Below are 23,065 nucleotides of genomic sequence, written 5' to 3' on the forward strand. Positions count from 1 at the left end.
GATTGATGATTGATTGGGGAGTGATGATTTTCACCTGTGAGGGGAGAAGGAGAGAAAAGAAACACACACACAGGATACACACACACACACACAGGATAACTGTATCCGTAACAGTGCTGTTCTAGAAGAGGTAGTTTATAGGTCGACCATGTTGCTGTGTGCTGTTCTAGAAGAGGTAGTTTATAGGTCGACCATGTTGCTGTGTGCTGTTCTAGAAGAGGTAGTTTATAGGTTGACCATGTTGCTGTGTGCTGTTCTAGAAGAGGTAGTTTATAGGTTGACCATGTTGCTGTGTGCTGTTCTAGAAGAGGTCGTTTATTGGTCGACCATGTTGCTGTGTGCTGTTCTTGAAGAGGTAGTTTATAGGTCGACCATGTTGCTGTGTGCTGTTCTAGAAGAGGTAGTTTATTGGTCGACCATGTTGCTGTGTGCTGTTCTAGAAGAGGTAGTTTATAGGTTGACCATGTTGCTGTGTGCTGTTCTAGAAGAGGCAGTTTATAGGTCGACCATGTTGCTGTGTGCTGTTCTAGAAGAGGTAGTTTATAGGTTGACCATGTTGCTGTGTGCTGTTCTAGAAGAGGTAGTTTATTGGTCGACCATGTTGCTGTGTGCTGTTCTTGAAGAGGTAGTTTATAGGTCGACCATGTTGCTGTGTGCTGTTCTTGAAGAGGTAGTTTATTGGTCGACCATGTTGCTGTGTGCTGTTCTAGAAGAGGTAGTTTATTGGTCGACCATGTTGCTGTGTGCTGTTCTAGAAGAGGTAGTTTATTGGTCGACCATGTTGCTGTGTGCTGTTCTTGAAGAGGTAGTTTATAGGTCGACCATGTTGCTGTGTGCTGTTCTTGAAGAGGTAGTTTATTGGTCGACCATGTTGCTGTGTGCTGTTCTAGAAGAGGTAGTTTATAGGTCGACCATGCTGCTGTGTGCTGTTCTAGAAGAGGTAGTTTATAGGTTGACCATGTTGCTGTGTGCTGTTCTAGAAGAGGCAGTTTATAGGTCGACCATATTGCTGTGTGCTGTTCTAGAAGAGGTAGTTTATAGGTTGACCATGTTGCTGTGTGTTGGTCTAGAAGAGGTAGTTTAAAGGTCGACCATGTTGCTGTGTGCTGTTCTAGAAGAGGTAGTTTATTGGTCGACCATGTTGCTGTGTGCTGTTCTTGAAGAGGTAGTTTATAGGTCGACCATGTTGCTGTGTGCTGTTCTTGAAGAGGTAGTTTATAGGTCGACCATGTTGCTGTGTGCTGTTCTAGAAGAGGTAGTTGATAGGTCGACCATGTTGCTGTGTGCTGTTCCAGAAGAGGTAGTTTATAGGTCGACCATGTTGCTGTGTGCTGTTCTAGAAGAGGTCGTTTATAGGTCGACCATGTTGCAGTGTGCTGTTCTAGAAGAGGTAGTTTATAGGTCGACCATGTTGCTGTGTGCTGTTCTAGAAGAGGTAGTTTATAGGTCGACCATGTTGCTGTGTGCTATTCTAGAAGAGGTAGTTTATAGGTCGACCATGTTGCTGTGTGCAGTTCTAGAAGAGGTAGTTTATAGGTCGACCATGTTGCTGTGTGCTGTTCTTGAAGAGGTAGTTTATAGGTCGACCTTGTTGCTGTGTGCTGTTCTAGAAGAGGTAGTTTATAGGTCGACCATGTTGCTGTGTGCTGTTCCAGAAGAGGTAGTTTATAGGTCGACCATGTTGCTGTGTGCTGTTCTAGAAGAGGTAGTTTATAGGTCGACCATGTTGCTGTGTGCTGTTCCAGAAGAGGTAGTTTATAGGTCGACCATGTTGCTGTGTGCTGTTCCAGAAGTCAAACTGAAGGCTTACTGCAGCCACCAGACATTCTGCCGTGCTGTTGATGAATGATATCAGAACAGCCAAGAGGTTCTACTGGTCTGGGCTGCGTTCCATATTTCCTATCTAGTGCACTACTTTCGAACCGGGGCCCATAGGGCTCTGTTCAAATGTAGTGCACTATGTAGGGGAATAGGGTGCCGTTTGGGACTCAGGCCCTGTTCTGGCCACCAGATGGAGGTTCAGACTCATTTATCAGATTCTATCAGTTTGGTTTGACTCCAGTTACTGACAACAACAAAAAAATACAGGAAGCAGAGAGAGATTGGATCTGAACTAAAAACAACTAGACACGCCACCGCTGAACGACTCGAACCAAACCACCCTCATTATGGGTTTATATAAGGGTTGAAATGAACTGAACGTGTCGAGAACTGCTAGGCAGTAGCGCACAGCCTACTTGGTTCGAAAACGATGAATACGATATTGAGGGAGAGAAAGTGTCTCATTGAAATCCTTTTTGTTGTCATGGGTGCGGCGACCCTGTTGCAGAGGGGCTCCATTTAATGACCTCATCTGTTTCATTTGATATTGAACAACAGAGGTGAGACGATGTGGTACAGAGAGAAGGTAGGAGGAAGATAGGATGGTCTTCAAGGTGGCGGGAGAGGAATAGACAGGCAGAGAGAGGGAGAGAGAGAGGGAGAGAGAAAGAGAGAGAGACAGAGAGAGAGGGGGAGGGGGAGAGAGAGAGGGGGGAGGGGGAGGGGGAGAGAGGGGGAGGGAGAGGGGGAGAGAGGGGGAGGGAGAGAGAGAGAGAGAGAGAGAGAGAGAGAGAGAGAGAGAGAGAGAACAGAGACAGAGAGAGAGAACAGAGACAGAGACAGCAAGTTAGGATGGTCTTCACAGAGGAGAGAGAGAGAGAGAGGGAGGGAGAGAGAGAGAGAGAGAGAGAGAGAGAGAGAGGAGAGAGAGAGAGAGAGGGAGGGAGAGAGAGAGAGAGAGGGAGGGAGCAGAGAGAGAGAGAGAGAGAGAGAGAGATGGGAGAGAGAGAGGATGGTCTACACATAGGAGGGAGGGAGAGAGGGAGGGAGAGGGAGAGGGAGAGGGAGAGGGAGAGGGAGAGGGAGAGGGAGAGGGAGAGGGAGAGGGAGAGGGAGAGGGAGGGAGGGAGAGAGAGAGAGAGAGAGAGAGAGAGAGAGAGAGAGAGAGAGAGGATGGTCTTCACAGAGGAGAGAGAGGAAAAGAGAGACTGAATGTAGAGCTGGTCAGATACAGGGGCCCCTTCCCCTCGTCCCCATCATACTTCCCCCCATGCTCTCTCTTATGTTGTGGATCAGTGTGCCACAGTGGAAACACAGTCTATGATTCCCTGGATGGAAAGGAGGACTTCCCCTCCCAGGTTAGCAACAGCTGTGAGATGAGAGCATGGGAAAACAGAGGGAGGAGAGGAAACAGAGAGGAAGAAAAGGAGGCGAGGGAGAATGAACAAAGGCTGTGGGAAACTGGACAGAGATGGATGATGTCTGGCTGCCGTGGAGGATGCTGGCTGGAAATAAAACCAAACTCCCCATGAAGAGCCAGAGACACAGTTAGCATATCAGCTGTAGCATCAGGCTGCCCAAACCACCACACCCGCTCTTCATACTACTACAGTAGCATCAGGCTGCCCACTCTTCATAATACTACAGTAGCATCAAGCTGTCCAAACCACCACTCTTCATACTACTACAGTAGCATCAGGCAGCCCACTCTTCATACTACTACAGTAGCATCAGGCTGCCCACTCTTCATACTACTACAGTAGCATCAGGCAGCCCACTCTACATACTACTACAGTAGCATCAGGCTGTCCACTCTTCATACTACTACAGTAGCATCAGGCTGTCAACACAGTGAAGAGAGGGGACATACTGCCTGTCTGAAACACAGTGAAGAGAGGGGACATACTGCCTGTCTAAAACACAGTGAAGAGAGGGGACATACTGCCTGTCTGAAACACAGTGAAGAGAGGGGACATACTGCCTGTCTGAAACACAGTGAAGAGAGGGGACATACTGCCTGTCTGAAACACAGTGAAGAGAGGGGACATACTGCCTGTCTGAAACACAGTGAAGAGAGGGGACATACTGCCTGTCTGAAACACAGTGAAGAGAGGGGACATACTGCCTGTCTGAAACACAGTGAAGAGAGGAGACATACTGCCTGTCTGAAACACAGTGAAGAGAGGGGACATACTGCCTGTCTGAAACACAGTGAAGAGAGGGGACATACTGCCTGTCTGAAACACAGTGAAGAGAGGGGACATACTGCCAGTCTGAAACACAGTGAAGAGAGGGGACATACTGCCTGTCTGTCTGAAACACAGTGAAGAGAGGGGACATACTGCCAGTCTAAAACACAGTGAAGAGAGGGGACATACTGCCTGTCTGAAACACAGTGAAGAGAGGGGACATACTGCCAGTCTGAAACACAGTGAAGAGAGGGGACATACTGCCAGTCTAAAACACAGTGAAGAGAGGGGACATACTGCCTGTCTGAAACACAGTGAAGAGAGGAGACATACTGCCTCTCTGAAACACAGTGAAGAGAGGGGACATACTGCCTGTCTAAAACACAGTGAAGAGAGGGGACATACTGCCTGTCTGAAACACAGTGAAGAGAGGAGACATACTGCCTGTCTGAAACACAGTGAAGAGAGGAGACATACTGCCTGTCTAAAACACAGTGAAGAGAGGGGACATACTGCCTGTCTGAATGTTAAAGAAAGGAAAGGGACAAACAGGAAGGAAGTCAAATTCTCTAACTCTCAGTCACAGTGCCAGAGAAACACTCACGCTGAAGACCAGAGTAATTTCCTGAGAGATCCGCATTCTCATTCTATCACCAATCATGATCATTATTGTCCTGTTGTTTTGTTCCCTATCCTGTGTTGACCAGATCCTCCTCCTCCCGGGATCCAACAGCGTAGAGAGCGTTGGGCGGGAGGGAGATCCTTTCGGGAAGAGAGAGACATCAGCCGAGTTCCGTGCGATGTGAGGAGGGAAGATACATGCATCTTTGGGAAGCGGGGTGTGTCTGGAGGAGTGGTCACGTGACTACACAGACAGCGAATCAGACGGACGGATTTCAGGTTCAATGGAAGGTTTACTGGGTCAGCAGAGTAAGGATAGAGAGAGAGAGAGCATTGCGGGAGAGAGAGAGCACAGAGGGAGTCGGAGCAAAACAGAGAGGGAGAGAGACTTCTCCTGTTCTCTTCTGCTCTGATCTCTTCTGCTCTGATCTCTTCTGCTCTGATCTCTTCTGCTCTGTTCTGTTCTGTTCTATTCTATTCTATTCTATTCTATTCTGTTCTGTTCTGTTCTGTTCTGCTCTGTTCTGTTCTGCTCTGTTCTGCTCTGCTCTGTTCTGTTCTGCTCTGCTCTGCTCTGTTCTATTCTGTTCTGTTCTGTTCTGTTCTGCTCTGTTCTGTTCTATTCTGTTCTGTTCTGTTATGCTCTGTTCTGTTCTGTTCTGTTCTGCTCTGTTCTGTTCTGTTCTGTTCTGCTCTGTTCTGTTCTGTTCTGTTATGCTCTGTTCTGTTCTGTTCTGCTCTGCTCTGCTCTATTCTGTTCTGTTCTCTTCTGTTCTGTTCTGTTCTGCTCTGATCTAGTCTGTTCTGCTCTGTTCCGTTCTGCTCTGCTCTGTTCTGTTCTGTTCTGTTCTGCTCTGTTCTGTTCTGTTCTGTTATGCTCTGTTCTGCTCTGCTCTGCTCTGTTCTGTTCTATTCTATTCTGTTCTGCTCTATTCTGCTATGTTCTGCTCTGTTTTGTTCTGCTCTATTCTGTTATGTTCTGCTCTGTTCTTCTCTGTTCTCTTCTGTTCTTCTCTGTTCTTCTCTGTTCTCTTCTGTTCTTCTCTGTTCTTCTCTGGGAGAGAGAGAGAGTTCCTTTCAAACTGTTGTGAGTGTAGTGTTTACTGTTCATTTTATATCATTATTTCACTTGCTTTTGCAATGTAAACATATGTTTCCCAAGCCAATAAAGCCCTTTGAATTAAATTAAATTAAATTGAGAGAGCGAGCGAGAAAGAGAGTAGTTTACCCTATAAATCAAAATTGAATCAAATAAATGTTTATTGGTCACATACACATATTTAGCAGATGTTATTGCGGATGTAGCGAAATGCTTATGTTCTTAGCTCCAACAGTGCAGTAGTATCTAACAATTCACAACAATACACACAAATCTAAAAGTAGTGAAATGTAATTAAGAAATATATAAATATTAGATTGAGCAATGTCAGAGTGGCATAGACTAAAATACAGTAGAACAGAATGCAGCATTTACATATGAGATGAGTAAATGCAGTAGAATAGAATACAGTATATACATATGAGATGAGTAAATGCAGTAGAATAGAATACAGTATGTACATATGAGATGAGTAAATATAGTGGAATAGAATGCAGCATATACATATGAGATGAGTAAATACAGTAGAATAGAATGCAGTATATACATATGAGATGAGTAAATTAATAACAGTATGTAAACATTATTAAAGTGACTAGTGTTCCATTATTAAAGTGACGAGAGTTCCATTATTTAAAGTGGCCAGTATTCCATTATTACAGTGGCCAGTGATTCCATGTCTATGTATATAGGGCAGCAGCCTCTAAGGTGCAGGGTTGAGTAACCAGGTGGAAGCCGGCTAGTGATGGCTGTTTAACTGTCTGATGGCCTTGAGATAGAAGCTGTTTTTCAGTCTCTCAGTCCCAGCTTGTATGCACCTGATGAGCTCAGTGTGAGCATATTCTTCCAGAGAGACGTCCACTTTATTATCCAGAGAGACTGAACGTTAGCGAGTAATATACTCGGAAGCGGTGGATGGTGTGCCCCTTCCTCCTGAGTCGGACTAGAAGTCCAATCCGAATACCACTTCTCCGCCGGCAGTGTTTTGGAGCAGCCTCTGGGATACCTTATTATTGCCCTGGGGGGGTACAAACAAAGGATCCAATAGAGAAAAGTCGTATTCCAGGTCGTAATGCTGGTGAGTGACCGCCGTTCTGATATCCAAAAGTTATTTCCGGCTGTATGTAATAACACACACAACAACAACAAAAAACGACATAAGTTGCTTAGGAGCTGGAAGCAGAGCTGCCACATCTGTCGGCGCCATCTTGTCTTTACTGTTTACTGTAGTATACCCTATAAACATATCTTCTAATTCTGTGTTTACTGTAATATACCCTATAAAGAAACCTTCTCTGTCTGTGTTTACTGTAGTATACCCTATAAACATATCTTCTCTCTGTCTGTCTGTCTGTCTGTCTGTCAGTCTGTCAGTCTGTCTGTCTGTCTGTCTGTCTGTCTGTCTGTCTGTCTGTCTGTCTGTCTGTCTGTCTGTCTGTCAGTCTGTCAGTCTGTCTGTCTGTCTGTCTGTCTGTCTGTCTCTCTCTCTCTCTCTCTCTCTCTGTCTCTCTCTCTCTCTCTCTCTCTCTCTCTCTCTCTCTCTCTCTCTCTCTCTCTCTCTCTCTCCCTCTCTCGTCTTGTTGTCATATTCTCCGTCTATTTCCCCTCTCCATCAGATACCATTCAATCACACAGAATACGGGAGCTTCCTCCAGCAACAATGATGCCCTGATTATCATCTTGGCAAATAAAACTCAATTCCCTCCGCAAACGCCTCTCTGTATAAGACTGCATTATGTGCTTTTTTGTTGTATATTGGAAAAAATACAGTGTTCGGCGACCAACCTGAGATTGTGCGTCGCGTCGGGTGGATGGGCTCTTCTTCGCTGCTGACTGTTCTGTGGAATAACACACTTTTAAGGGAGGAGACGCATACAGGGTAACACACACACACAGACACACACACACAGACACACACACACACAGACACACACACCTTTTATTGTGTAGACACAGGGACAGGGTGACACACACACAGACACACACACACACACAGACACACACACACACACAGACACACACACTTTTATTGTGTAGACACAGAGACAGGGTAACACACACACAGACACACACACAGACACACACACAGACACACCTTTTATTGTGTAGACACAGGGATAGGGTAACACACACACACAGACACACACACACACACACACAGACACACACACACACACACACACACAGACACACACACCTTTTATTGTGTAGACACAGGGACAGGGTAACACACACACAGACACACACCTGTTATAGTGTAGACACAGAGACAGGGTATCACCTGTTATAGTGTAGACACAGAGACATGGTATCACCTGTTATAGTGTAGACACAGAGACAGGGTATCACCTGTTATAGTGTAGACACATAGAACTGGTATCACCTGTTATAGTGTAGACACAGAGACAGGGTATCACCTGTTATAGTGTAGACACAGAGACATGGTATCACCTGTTATAGTGTAGACACAGAGACATGGTATCACCTGTTATAGTGTAGACACAGGGACATGGTATCACCTGTTATAGTGTAGACACAGAGATATGGTATCACCTGGTATAGTGTAGACACAGAGACAGGGTATCACCTGTTATAGTGTAGACACAGAGACAGGGTATCACCTGTTATAGTGTAGACACAGAGACAGGGTATCACCTGTTATAGTGTAGACACAGGGACAGGGTATCACCTGTTATAGTGTAGACAGAGGGACAGGGTATCACCTGTTATAGTGTAGACACAGAGACATGGTATCACCTGTTATAGTGTAGACACAGGGACATGGTATCACCTGTTATAGTGTAGACACAGAGACAGGGTATCACCTGTTATAGTGTAGACACAGGGACATGGTATCACCTGTTATAGTGTAGACACAGAGACATGGTATCACCTGTTATAGTGTAGACACAGGGACAGGGTATCACCTGTTATAGTGTAGACACAGGGACAGGGTATCACCTGTTATAGTGTAGACACAGGGACAGGGTATCACCTGTTATAGTGTAGACACAGGGACAGGGTATCACCTGTTATAGTGTAGACACAGGGACATGGTATCACCTGTTATAGTGTAGACACAGGGACATGGTATCACCTGTTATAGTGTAGACACAGGGACATGGTATCACCTGTTATAGTGTAGACACAGGGACATGGTATCACCTGTTATAGTGTAGACACAGAGACATGGTATCACCTGTTATAGTGTAGACACAGGGACATGGTATCACCTGTTATAGTGTAGACACAGAGACATGGTATCACCTGTTATAGTGTAGACACAGGGACATGGTATCACCTGTTATAGTGTAGACACAGAGACATGGTATCACCTGTTATAGTGTAGACACAGGGACAGGGTATCACCTGTTATAGTGTAGACACAGAGACATGGTATCACCTGTTATTGTGTAGACACAGAGACAGGGTATCACCTGTTATAGTGTAGACACAGGGACATGGTATCACCTGTTATAGTGTAGACACAGATACATGGTATCACCTGTTATAGTGTAGACACAGAGACATGGTATCACCTGTTATAGTGTAGACACAGGGACATGGTATCACCTGTTATAGTGTAGACACAGAGACATGGTATCACCTGTTATAGTGTAGACACAGGGACATGGTATCACCTGTTATAGTGTAGACACAGAGACAGGGTTTCACCTGTTATAGTGTAGACACAGAGACAGGGTATCACCTGTTATAGTGTAGACACAGAGACAGGGTATCACCTGTTATAGTGTAGACACAGAGACAGGGTATCACCTGTTATAGTGTAGACACAGGGACATGGTATCACCTGTTATAGTGTAGACACAGAGACATGGTATCACCTGTTATAGTGTAGACACAGGGACATGGTATCACCTGTTATAGTGTAGACACAGGGACATGGTATCACCTGTTATAGTGTAGACACAGAGACATGGTATCACCTGTTATAGTGTAGACACAGGGACAGGGTATCACCTGTTATAGTGTAGACACAGAGACAGGGTATCACCTGTTATAGTGTAGACACAGGGACAGGGTATCACCTGTTATAGTGTAGACACAGGGACATGGTATCACCTGTTATAGTGTAGACACAGGGACAGGGTATCACCTGTTATAGTGTAGACACAGGGACATGGTATCACCTGTTATAGTGTAGACACAGGGACAGGGTATCACCTGTTATAGTGTAGACACAGGGACAGGGTATCACCTGTTATAGTGTAGACACAGGGACAGGGTATCACCTGTTATAGTGTAGACACAGGGACATGGTATCACCTGTTATAGTGTAGACACAGGGACATGGTATCACCTGTTATAGTGTAGACACAGGGACATGGTATCACCTGTTATAGTGTAGACACAGAGACATGGTATCACCTGTTATAGTGTAGACACAGGGACATGGTATCACCTGTTATAGTGTAGACACAGAGACATGGTATCACCTGTTATAGTGTAGACACAGGGACATGGTATCACCTGTTATAGTGTAGACACAGGGACATGGTATCACCTGTTATAGTGTAGACACAGAGACAGGGTATCACCTGTTATAGTGTAGACACAGAGACAGGGTATCACCTGTTATAGTGTAGACACAGGGACATGGTATCACCTGTTATAGTGTAGACACAGAGACAGGGTATCACCTGTTATAGTGTAGACACAGGGACATGGTATCACATGTTATAGTGTAGACACAGGGACATGGTATCACCTGTTATAGTGTAGACACAGAGACAGTGTATCACCTGTTATAGTGTAGACACAGGGACATGGTATCACCTGTTATAGTGTAGACACATAGACAGGGTATCACCTGTTATAGTGTAGACACAGAGACAGGGTATCACCTGTTATAGTGTAGACACAGGGACATGGTATCACCTGTTATAGTGTAGACACAGAGACAGGGTATCACCTGTTATAGTGTAGACACAGGGACAGGGTATCACCTGTTATAGTGTAGACACAGAGACATGGTATCACCTGTTATAGTGTAGACACAGGGACAGGGTATCACCTGTTATAGTGTAGACACAGGGACATGGTATCACCTGTTATAGTGTAGACACAGAGACATGGTATCACCTGTTATAGTGTAGACACAGAGACATGGTATCACCTGTTATAGTGTAGACACAGAGACAGGGTATCACCTGTTATAGTGTAGACACAGGGACATGGTATCACCTGTTATAGTGTAGACACAGGGACATGGTATCACCTGTTATAGTGTAGACACAGGGACATGGTATCACCTGTTATAGTGTAGACACAGAGACATGGTATCACCTGTTATAGTGTAGACACAGGGACATGGTATCACCTGTTATAGTGTAGACACAGAGACATGGTATCACCTGTTATAGTGTAGACACAGAGACATGGTATCACCTGTTATAGTGTAGACACAGAGACATGGTATCACCTGTTATAGTGTAGACACAGAGACAGGGTATCACCTGTTATAGTGTAGACACAGGGACAGGGTATCACCTGTTATAGTGTAGACACAGAGACAGGGTATCACCTGTTATAGTGTAGACACAGAGACAGGGTATCACCTGTTATAGTGTAGACACAGAGACATGGTATCACCTGTTATAGTGTAGACACAGAGACAGGGTATCACCTGTTATAGTGTAGACACAGAGACAGGGTATCACCTGTTATAGTGTAGACACAGAGACAGGGTATCACCTGTTATAGTGTAGACACAGAGACAGGGTATCACCTGTTATAGTGTAGACACAGAGACATGGTATCACCTGTTATAGTGTAGACACAGGGACAGGGTATCACCTGTTATAGTGTAAACACAGGGACATGGTATCACCTGTTATAGTGTAGACACAGGGACAGGGTATCACCTGTTATAGTGTAGACACAGAGACATGGTATCACCTGTTATAGTGTAGACACAGGGACAGGGTATCACCTGTTATAGTGTAGACACAGAGACATGGTATCACCTGTTATAGTGTAGACACAGAGACATGGTATCACCTGTTATAGTGTAGACACAGAGACATGGTATCACCTGTTATAGTGTAGACACAGAAACAGGGTATCACCTGTTATAGTGTAGACACAGGGACAGGGTATCACCTGTTATAGTGTAGACACAGGGACAGGGTATCACCTGTTATAGTGTAGACACAGAGACATGGTATCACCTGTTATAGTGTAGACACAGAGACAGGGTATCACCTGTTATAGTGTAGACACAGAGACAGGGTATCACCTGTTATAGTGTAGACACAGAGACATGGTATCACCTGTTATAGTGTAGACACAGAGACATGGTATCACCTGTTATAGTGTAGACACAGAGACAGGGTATCACCTGTTATAGTGTAGACACAGGGACATGGTATCACCTGTTATAGTGTAGACACAGAGACAGGGTATCACCTGTTATAGTGTAGACACAGGGACAGGGTATCACCTGTTATAGTGTAGACACAGGGACATGGTATCACCTGTTATAGTGTAGACACAGGGACATGGTATCACCTGTTATAGTGTAGACACAGGGACAGGGTATCACCTGTTATAGTGTAGACACAGGGACAGGGTATCACCTGTTATAGTGTAGACACAGGGACATGGTATCACCTGTTATAGTGTAGACACAGGGACATGGTATCACCTGTTATAGTGTAGACACAGGGACGTGGTATCACCTGTTATAGTGTAGACACAGAGACAGGGTATCACCTGTTATAGTGTAGACACAGAGACAGGGAATCACCTGTTATAGTGTAGACACAGGGACATGGTATCACCTGTTATAGTGTAGACACAGAGACAGGGTATCACCTGTTATAGTGTAGACACAGGGACATGGTATCACCTGTTATAGTGTAGACACAGAGACATGGTATCACCTGTTATAGTGTAGACACAGAGACATGGTATCACCTGTTATAGTGTAGACACAGAGACAGGGTATCACCTGTTATAGTGTAGACACAGAGACATGGTATCACCTGTTATAGTGTAGACACAGGGACATGGTATCACCTGTTATAGTGTAGACACAGGGACAGGGTATCACCTGTTATAGTGTAGACACAGGGACAGGGTATCACCTGTTATAGTGTAGACACAGGGACAGGGTATCACCTGTTATAGTGTAGACACAGGGACATGGTATCACCTGTTATAGTGTAGACACAGGGACATGGTATCACCTGTTATAGTGTAGACACAGAGACATGGTATCACCTGTTATAGTGTAGACACAGGGACATGGTATCAGAGCTACTATCAGAACTACTACTGAACCATTGCTGTCATTTCATTCAGTCATTATTATTGCTGGTCTTTTGTGTGAGTAGCCAAGCACTGTGTGTGTGTGTGTGTGTGTGTGTGTGTGTGTGTGTGTGTGTGTGTGTGTGTGTGTGTGTGTGTGTGTGTGTGTGTGTGTGTGTGTGTGTGTGTGTGTGTGTGTGTGTGTGTGTGTGTGTGTGTGTGTGTGTGCGTGCGTGTGTGTGTGTGTGTGTGTAAGCCTCGCCAGCCTTGAATCCTCTCCGTTCAGTCTCCATTTACAATCACAGCTGAAAAAACAGTCAGTCCGGGCCGGTCAGTCAGTCAGTCCGGCCGGTCAGTCTGTCAGTCACTCAGTAAGTCAGTCAGTCAGTCAGTCAGTCAGTTAGCCAATCAGTCAGTCAGTCAGTTAGCCAGTCAGTCAGTCAGCCAGTCCGGCCGGCCGGTCAGTCAGTCAGTCAGCCAGTCAGCCAGTCAGTCAGTCCGGGACGGTCAGTCAGTCAGCCAGTCAGTCAGTCAGCCAGTCAGTCAGTCAGTTAGCCAGTCAGTCAGTCAGCCAGTCCGGCCGGTCAGTCAGTCAGCCAGTCCGGCCGGCCGGTCAGTCAGTCAGTCAGTCAGTCAGTCAGTCAGCCAGTCCGGCCAGTCAGTCCGGGCCGGTCAGTCAGTCAGGCAGTCCGGCTGGTCAGTCAGTCAGTCAGTCAGTCCGGGCCGGTCAGTCAGTCAGTCAGTCAGTCCGGCTGGTCAGTCAGTCAGTCAGTCAGTCAGGCAGTCAGTCAGTCAGTCCGGCCGTCCGGTCTCAGAAAGACGAGGATTTGAACCGTTATATAATTCAGTAAATGAGTCTGATCCCCTTGTCACATGGTCTACTTCTCTGTCCTCTCTGTCTAGACATACTCCCATCCAATCACAACGATAACAACCAACACATTTACCAATCACAACGAGGATAACAACCAACACATTTACCAATCACAACGAGGATAACAACCAACACATTTACCAATCACAACGAGGATAACAACTAACACATTTACCAATCACAACAAGGATAACAACCAACACATTTACCAATCACAACGAGGATAACAACCAACACATTTACCAATCACAACAAGGATAACAACCAACACATTTACCAATCACAACAAGGATAACAACCAACACATTTACCAATCACAACGAGGATAACAACCAACACATTTACCAATCACAACGAGGATAACAACCAACACATTTACCAATCACAATGATAACAACCAACACATTTACCAATCACAACAAGGATAACAACCAACACATTTACCAGTCACAACGATAACAACCAACACATTTACCAATCACAACGAGCATAACAACCAACACATTTACCAATCACAACGAGGACAACAACCAACACATTTACCAATCACAACAAGGACAACAACCAACACATTTACCAGTCACAACGAGGATAACAACCAACACATTTACCAATTAAAACGAGGATAACAACCAACACATTTACCAATCACAATGAGGATAACAACCAACACATTTACCAATCACAACGAGGACAACAACCAATACATTTACCAATCACAACGAGGATAACAACCAACACATTTACCAATCACAACAAGGATAACAACCAACACATTTACCAATCACAACGAGGATAACAACCAACACATTTATCAATCACAACGAGGATAACAACCAACACATTTACCAATCACAACGAGCATAACAACCAACACATTTACCAATCACAACGAGGATAACAACCAACACATTTACCAATCACAACAAGGATAACAACCAACACATTTACCAATCACAACGAGGAAAACCACCAACACATTTACCAATCACAACAAGGATAACAACCAACACGTTTACCAATCACAACAAGGATAACAACCAACACATTTACCAATCACAACGAGGAAAACCACCAACACGTTTACCAATCACAGCGAGGATAACAACCAACACATTTACCAATCACAACAAGGATAACAACCAACACATTTACCAATCACAACGAGGATAACAACCAACACATTTATCAATCACAACAAGGATAACAACCAACACATTTACCAATCACAACGAGGAAAACAACCAACACATTTACCAATCATAACAAGGATAACAACCAACACATTTACCAATCACAACAAGGATAACAACCAACACATTTACCAATCACAACGAGGAAAACAACCAACACATTTACCAATCACAACGAGGATAACAACCAACACATTTACCAATCACAACAAGGATAACAACCAACACATTCACACCTGCTGTTCTTCGACGATTCCTTCATATATCTGGACAAAACAAGACATGTCATGTAACAAGAGTTATTTCAGTAATGATTACAGTACGCTTCAATAGATAGCTACCACAGGGGGGACTGTAGAATGGGTCGCTAGGAAACACATGTATACACACACACACACACACACACACACACACACACACACACACACACACACACACACACACACACACACACACACACACACACACACACACACACACACCTTCAAATGTCAACCAGACTTCCTGCTGGGAGGACAATCAAATGGTGACCCCTGACCTTTAACTTCTGCCATGATGCTGCAGCATTTATGTTGATCCGCCATCGGAGGTCATCCATTTTAAAATTAGCACAAGGTCAAAGAACGGGCTGAGCACAAAAAGAAGAATAAAGGGCGAGAAGAAAATAGTTCAGCCTTGTGGATGGATGGATGGATGGATGGATGGATGGATGGATGGATCAATGGATCAATGGATAGATGGATGGATGGATGGATGGATGGATGGATGGATGGTTGGATGGATCGATGGATAGATGGATGGATGGATGGATGGATGGATGGATGGATGGATTGATGGATGATGGATGGAAACCCCAGAAACAGAACATGACACTTGTAATCATGTTGAGAGCCGCTGTTACCCTCACAGCTGTGGTGGATGTACTGTTGACCCTGGGGTTCATCTATAACATACAGGATATATCTTTACAATTAAAATAGTCACAAAATGTGTTTCTCACACCCATTGATGTTAGTGGTAAAAACATTTGTGGGTAACTTGATCGTAAGTAACGCTCCCTATATTTTCAATGCATTTTTTTCCGCAAATAGTTGGGTCAATGTCTTTCCCTACTGTATTTAATTTATTTATTTTGCTCCTTTGCACCCCATTATTTTTATTTCTACTTTGCACATTCTTCCATTGCAAATCTACCATTCCAGTGTTTTACTTGCTATATTGTATTTACTTTGCCACCATGGCCTTTTTTTTGCCTTTACCTCCCTTATCTCACCTCATTTGCTCACATCGTATATAGACTTGTTTATACTGTATTATTGACTGTATGTTTGTTTTACTCCATGTGTAACTCTGTGTCGTTGTATGTGTCGAACTGCTTCGCTTTATCTTGGCCAGGTTGCAATTGTAAATGAGAACTTGTTCTCAACTTTCCTACCTGGTTAAATAAAGGTGAAATAATAAAATAAAATAAATGTTCACACCAGGTAATGAGAGGAGAGGAGAGGGAGAGGAGAGGGAGAGGAGAGGGAGAGGAGAGGAGAGGGAGAGGTGAGGGGAGGAGAGGGATTGTTGACTCATTCTGTTTGACTGCTCTCTCCCTCCCAACAGACACCAACACACGCACACCACACACACACCACACACACACACACACACACATACACACACACACACACACACACATACATACACACACACATACACACACACACACACACACATACATACACACACACATACACACACACACATCATTCTCCACATTGCATCATATATTACAGCGACGTCTGGTTTTCCAGTTTATTATTCAGTTCAGACCTACTGATGGATAAACACCACAGGGGCCATCCACAGGGGCCATCCACAGGGGCCATCCACAGGGGCCATCCACAGGGGCTGTCCACAGAGACCATCCACAGAGACCATCCACAGGGGCCATCCACAGAGACCATCCACAGGGGCTGTCCACAGGGGCTGTCCACAGAGACCATCCACAGAGACCATCCACAGGGGCTGTCCACAGAGACCATCCACAGAGACCATCCACAGGGGCTGTCCACAGAGACCATCCACAGAGACCATCCACAGGGGCTGTCCACAGAGACCATCCACAGAGACCATCCACAGGGGCTGTCCACAGAGACCATCCACAGGGGCTGTCCACAGAGACCATCCACAGGGGCCATCCACAGGGGCCATCCACAGGGGCCATCCACAGGGGCCATCCACAGGGGCTGTCCACAGAGACCATCCACAGGGGCCATCCACAGGGGCCATCCACAGGGGCCATCCACAGGGGCTGTCCACAGAGACCATCCACAGAGACCATCCACAGGGGCTGTCCACAGAGACCATCCACAGGGGCCATCCACAGGGGCTGTCCACAGAGACCATCCACAGGGGCCATCCACAGGGGCCATCCACAGGGGCTGTCCACAGAGACCATCCACAGAGACCATCCACAGGGCTGTCCACAGAGACCATCCATAGAGACCATCTATAGAGACCATCCATAGAGACCATCTATAGAGACCATCCATAGAGACCATCCATAGAGGCAGTCCATAGAGACCATCCACAGAGACCATCCACAGAGACCATCCATAGAGACCATCCATAGAGACCATCCACAGGGCTGTCCATAGAGACCATCCATAGAGGCAGTCTATAGAGACCATCCACAGAGACCATCCATAGAGAACATCCACAGAGACCATCCATAGAGACCATCCACAGAGACCATCCACAGAGACCATCCATAGAGACCATCCATAAGGGCCATCCATAGAGACCATCCAAGCAACAACATGTGGCCTACATACAGTAGCACACCAGTTGTGAATGAGGGCCCGGCCATCATCTCTGACTGATATAATGGAGATGCAACTTTACTGTCTACACAGAGGCTAAGCTAATTATGAGAAGCCTGGGCTTTAGCTCAACGGTCTAACACAGTCTTGATGCACACAGGAGACTGGGGTTTGAAACCTTGTCAGTCACGTACAGTAGGGCCAACATCCTTGTCAGATAGCGACACAACTTAAATGTTTACACTGCTACGGATAAGCTAATACACAGTGAGGCTAATGCTAAGCTAATGTAATTATGACAGCTAATAGGCTGTCACCCGTCTCCTCCTCTGAGGTAAACAAACTCATTTAGCCTCCTCGCACCAGACACAGCATTCCCAGTGTCAGCAACCTTGGACTAATGACAACAAATATGCAATTAGCTAGACGCTAAACAAGTACACAGTACTAAACACAGCCAGGCAAGAAGGTAATTGTAATGCCATGACTAGACAGCTACGCTAAGAGCCCTGGCTAGGCTAGTGTTAGCTAAGCAGTTCATTGTAATGCTATGACTAGACAGCTACGCTAAGAGCCTGGGCTAGGCTAGTGTCAGCTAAGCATTTTATTATAATGCTTTGACTAGACAGCTACGCTAAGAGCCCTGGCTAGGCTAGGCTAGAGTTAGCTAAGCAGTTCATTATAATGCTATGACTAGACAGCTATGCTAAGAGCCTGGGCTAGGCTAGTGTTAGCTAAGCAGTTCATTGTAATGCTATGACTAGACAGCTACGCTAAGAGCCTGGGCTAGGCTAGTGTTAGCTAAGCAGTTCATTGTAATGCCAAGACTAGACAGCTATGCTAAGGGCCTGGGCTAGACTTGTGTTAGCTAAGCAGTTTATTATAATGCTATGACTAGACAGCTACACTAACAGCCCTGGCTTGGCTAGGCTAGTGCTAGATAAGCAATTCGTTGTAATGCCATGACTAGACAGCTATGCTAAGAGCCTGGGCTAAGCTAGTGTTAGCTAAGCAATTCATTGTAATGCCATGACTAGACAGATCCGCTAAGAGCCTGGGCTAGGCTAGCGTAAGTCAAACAACTCACCCATTTCTACTATTACTCTTGTTAAAATCTGATTTTAAACATAAAACTGCTAAACATTACGCTTAAATTAAGACCAAAAACGTTTTCATACATTTTTACGATATAGCCCTATAAAGCCCTTTTTACATCAGCTGATGTCACAAAGTGCTATACAGAATCCCAGCTTAAAACCCCAAACATCAAGCAATGCAGATGCAGGATCACAGTGGCTAGGAAAAACTCCCTAGGAAGGCAGGGAACCTAGGAAGAAACTTAGAGAAACTTATGAAGGGTGGCCAATGTAAGCCTTTAGCTAATGTAAGACTATTAGCTTGTTAGTTGTTGTATGCTCTGTTGTAGAAGTGTCCTTCTCTGGGTCCTGTTGATTATATCACTATGCTATGCTAGTGTTAGCCTGTTAGCAATGTATGCTCTGTTGTAGAAGTGTCCTTCTCTGGGTCCTGTTGATTATATCACTATGCTATGCTAGTGTTAGCCTGTTAGCACTGTATGCTCTGTTGTAGAAGTGTCCTTCTCTGGGTCCTGTTGATTATATCACTATGCTATGCTAGTGTTAGCCTGTTAGCACTGTATGCTCTGTTGTAGATGTGTCCTTCTCTGGGTCCTGTTGATTATATCACTATGCTATGCTAGTCTTAGCCTGTTAGCACTGTATGCTCTGTTGTAGAAGTGTCCTTCTCTGGGTCCTGTTGATTATATCACTATGCTATGCTAGTCTTAGCCTGTTAGCACTGTATGCTCTGTTGTAGAAGTGTCCTTCTCTGGGTCCTGTTGATTATATTACTATGCTAGGCTAGTGATATAATGTCCTGTAAATTATATTACTATGCTAGGCTAGAGATGTAATATCCTGTTAATTATATCACTATGCTAGGCTAGTGATATAATATCCTGTTAATTATATTACTATGCTAGGCTAGTGATATAATGTCCTGTTAATTATATCACTATGCTAGGCTAGTGATGTAATATCCTGTTGATTATATCACTATGCGAGGCTAGTGATATAATGTCCTGTTGATTATATTACTATGCTAGGCTAGTGTTGTAATATCCTGTTAATTATATCACTATGCTAGGCTAGTGATATAATGTCCTGTTGATTATATTACTATGCTAGGCTAGTGATGTAATATCCTGTTGATTATATTACTATGCTAGGCTAGTGATGTAATATCCTGTTAATTATATCACTATGCTAGGCTAGTTATATAATGTCCTGTAAATTATATCACTAACAGATAAAAGGCAAAAAGAGACACCCTAAGAGTTGTCATCAAAACCCACTTAGTGTAATCGAATAACGAAGCGATAACACATCATCCTTTAGTATATCTATGGCAGGTCACCGTTTCGTCATTGATCTAGTCCTGGACGAAGCTCGACAGAGTGATAACAAGTTGGCACAGCCACAAAGTCATAACATCGGATTTTAAACCAAACCCGAACCACACTGCTACCCCTAATGCCTAACCTTAACCACACTGCTACCCCTAATGCCTAACCCTAACCACACTGCTACCCCTAATGCCTAACTTTAACCACACTGCTACCCCTAATGCCTAACCCTAACTTAACCACACTGCTAACCCTAACCCTAACCCTAACCACACTGCTACCCCTAATGCCTAACCTTAATCACACTGCTACCCCTAATGCCTAACCCTAACCTTAACCACACTGCTACCCCTAATGCCTAACCCTAACTTAACCACACTGCTAACCCTAACCCTAACCCTAACCCTAACCTTAACCACACTGCTAACCCTAATGCCTAACCCTAACCTTAACCACACTGCTACCCCTAATGCCTAACCCTAGCTTAACCACACTGCTAAGCCTAATGCCTAACCCTAACCTTAACCTTAACCACACTGCAAACCCTAATGCCTAACCCTAACTTAACCACACTGCTAACCCTAATGCCTAACCTTAACCTTAACCACACTGCTAACCCTAATGCCTAGACCTAACCTTAACTACACTGCTAACCCTAATGCCTAACCCTAACCTTAACCAAACTGCTAACCCTAATGCCTAACCCTAACCTTAACCACACTGCTAACCCTAATGCCTAACCCTAACCTTAACCACACTGCTAACCCTAATGCCTAGACCTAGCCTTAAATGTATTCCAAAAAAAGCATTTTTTTTGTTTTTAGTGAATTTTATAATAAGAGCCTTTGCAGCTGGGCCACTTAGTGGAAATCAATCATTTCTGCCTCCAGGACAAGACTCATCCCAATAAACGTCAAACCTGCATATCTATGTCTGTCAGCAGGTTCAGGTGCAGGATGACAGTTAGCAGTCTGGGTTTGGTGGTGCACCGAGGCGTGTCTGGAGGGGCATTGATCTCTCTCAACACACTTCCTGTCAGAATGACAACTGTTGGCTATGGAAGGGGTCCCGAATGGCACCATATTCCATACATAGTGTACTACTTTAGACCAGGGCCCTATGGCACCCTATTCCCTACACAGTGCACTACTTTAGACGAGGGCCCCCATAGGAAACAGGGTGTCATTTTTTTTTGGGGTGGGGGGGTGTGTAGCTAGGCAACAGGAAGGACCTGACTGACTAACTGAAACCACTGAGACTGTTTGTGAACCAACAGCAGGGCTGTGAGGAGCTGATAGAGCTGATAAGACATGTCACACTGAGAACTGTTCCAGACCTGTTACACTGTCACACTGTACAACCAATCCTGCTGCACATCGCCACAGTCATCCTCACAGTGACACGTCTTCGTCACAAACCACCAATTCACTCGCACCGCCTCATGCTGAGTAGCATCCCTGCGTAGTCTATAGTACACGTGTTCAGGTTGACCTTTTTTTACAGTCGTATCACTTAAACCATCATGAGATATTTTGTCAATATCCTGATGGAGTAAGCAGTCCAAAAATGTGTTGAATGTGTCTGTGTGTTACTGTATGGTATAGATACACCAGAGGGCTTCACGTTGTCTTGGCCTCGGAGGTTTACTGAACACAACGCTGTGGATTAGTCAGAGTCACACTGTAGACACTTGTTGTGAACAACAGCAAAGGACCTTGTGAAGATGCTGGAGGAAACAGGTACAAAAGTAACTATATCCACAGTAAAACGAGTCCCATATCGACATAATCTGAAAGGCCGCTCAACAAGGAAGAAGCCACTGCTCCAAAACCGCCATAAAAAAGCGAGACTATGGTTTACAACTGCACATGGGGACAAAGATTGTACATTTTGGAGAAATGTCCTCTGGTCTGATGAAACAAAAATAGAACTGTTTGGTCTTAATGACCATTGTTATGCTTGGAGGAAAAAGGGGGAGGATTGCAAGCCGAAGAACACCATCCCAACCGTGAATCACGGGGGTGGCAACATCATGAGGGAGGAAAATTATGTGGATATATTGATGCAACATCTCAAAACATCAGTCAGGAAGTTAAAGCTCGGTCGCAAATGGGTCTTGCAAATGGACAATGACCACAAGCATACTTCCAAAGTTGTGGCAAAATCGCTTAAGGACAACAAAGTCAAGGTATTGGAGTGGCCATCACAAAGCCCTGACCTCAATCCCATAGAACATTTGTGGGCAGAACTGACAAAGCGTGTGCGAGCAAGGAGGCCTACAAACCTAACTCAGTTGCACCAGCTCTGTCAGGAGGAATGGGCCAACATTCACCCAATTTATTGTGGGTAGCTTGTGGAAGGCTACCCAAAATGTTTGACCCAAGTTAAACAATTTAAAGGCAATGCTACCAAATACTAATCGAGCATATGTAAACTTCTGACCCACTGGGAATGTGATGAAAAAATAAAAGCTGAAATAAATTATTATTCTGACATTTCACATTCTTAATGTCACGGTCGTCATAACGATGAGACCAAGGCGCAGCGTGTTAAGCCTACAAAACTCTTTTAATGAAAAGAACGAACACTGAAACTATACAAAACAACAAAACGATCCGTGAAGCTATATGACTAGTGCAAACAGGCAACTAAACATAGAATAAACAACCCACAAACTATCTAAGGAATATGGCTACCTAAATATGGTCCCCAATCAGAGACAACGATAAACAGCTGCCTCTGATTGAGAACCAATCTAGGC

The 23,065-nt window shown here is 44.7% G+C and overlaps 1 long non-coding RNA gene across 1 annotated transcript in view; it reads right to left on the bottom strand.

Moving 5' to 3' along the window:
- Positions 1-5,867: 5,867 nt before the first annotated feature.
- The window catches only part of LOC135521008 (uncharacterized), a 263,402-nt gene continuing 246,204 nt past the window's right edge, over positions 5,868-23,065 (bottom strand). The window contains exons 5-6 of the long non-coding RNA XR_010452476.1: positions 7,516-7,568; positions 5,868-6,748 (exon numbers count right to left, since the gene is read on the bottom strand). This is a non-coding gene — a long non-coding RNA (uncharacterized LOC135521008). The remainder of the gene's footprint in view (positions 6,749-7,515; positions 7,569-23,065) is intronic.

This window comes from Oncorhynchus masou, chromosome 29, assembly GCF_036934945.1.
Source record: "Oncorhynchus masou masou isolate Uvic2021 chromosome 29, UVic_Omas_1.1, whole genome shotgun sequence".
Classification (NCBI taxonomy): domain Eukaryota; kingdom Metazoa; phylum Chordata; class Actinopteri; order Salmoniformes; family Salmonidae; genus Oncorhynchus; species Oncorhynchus masou.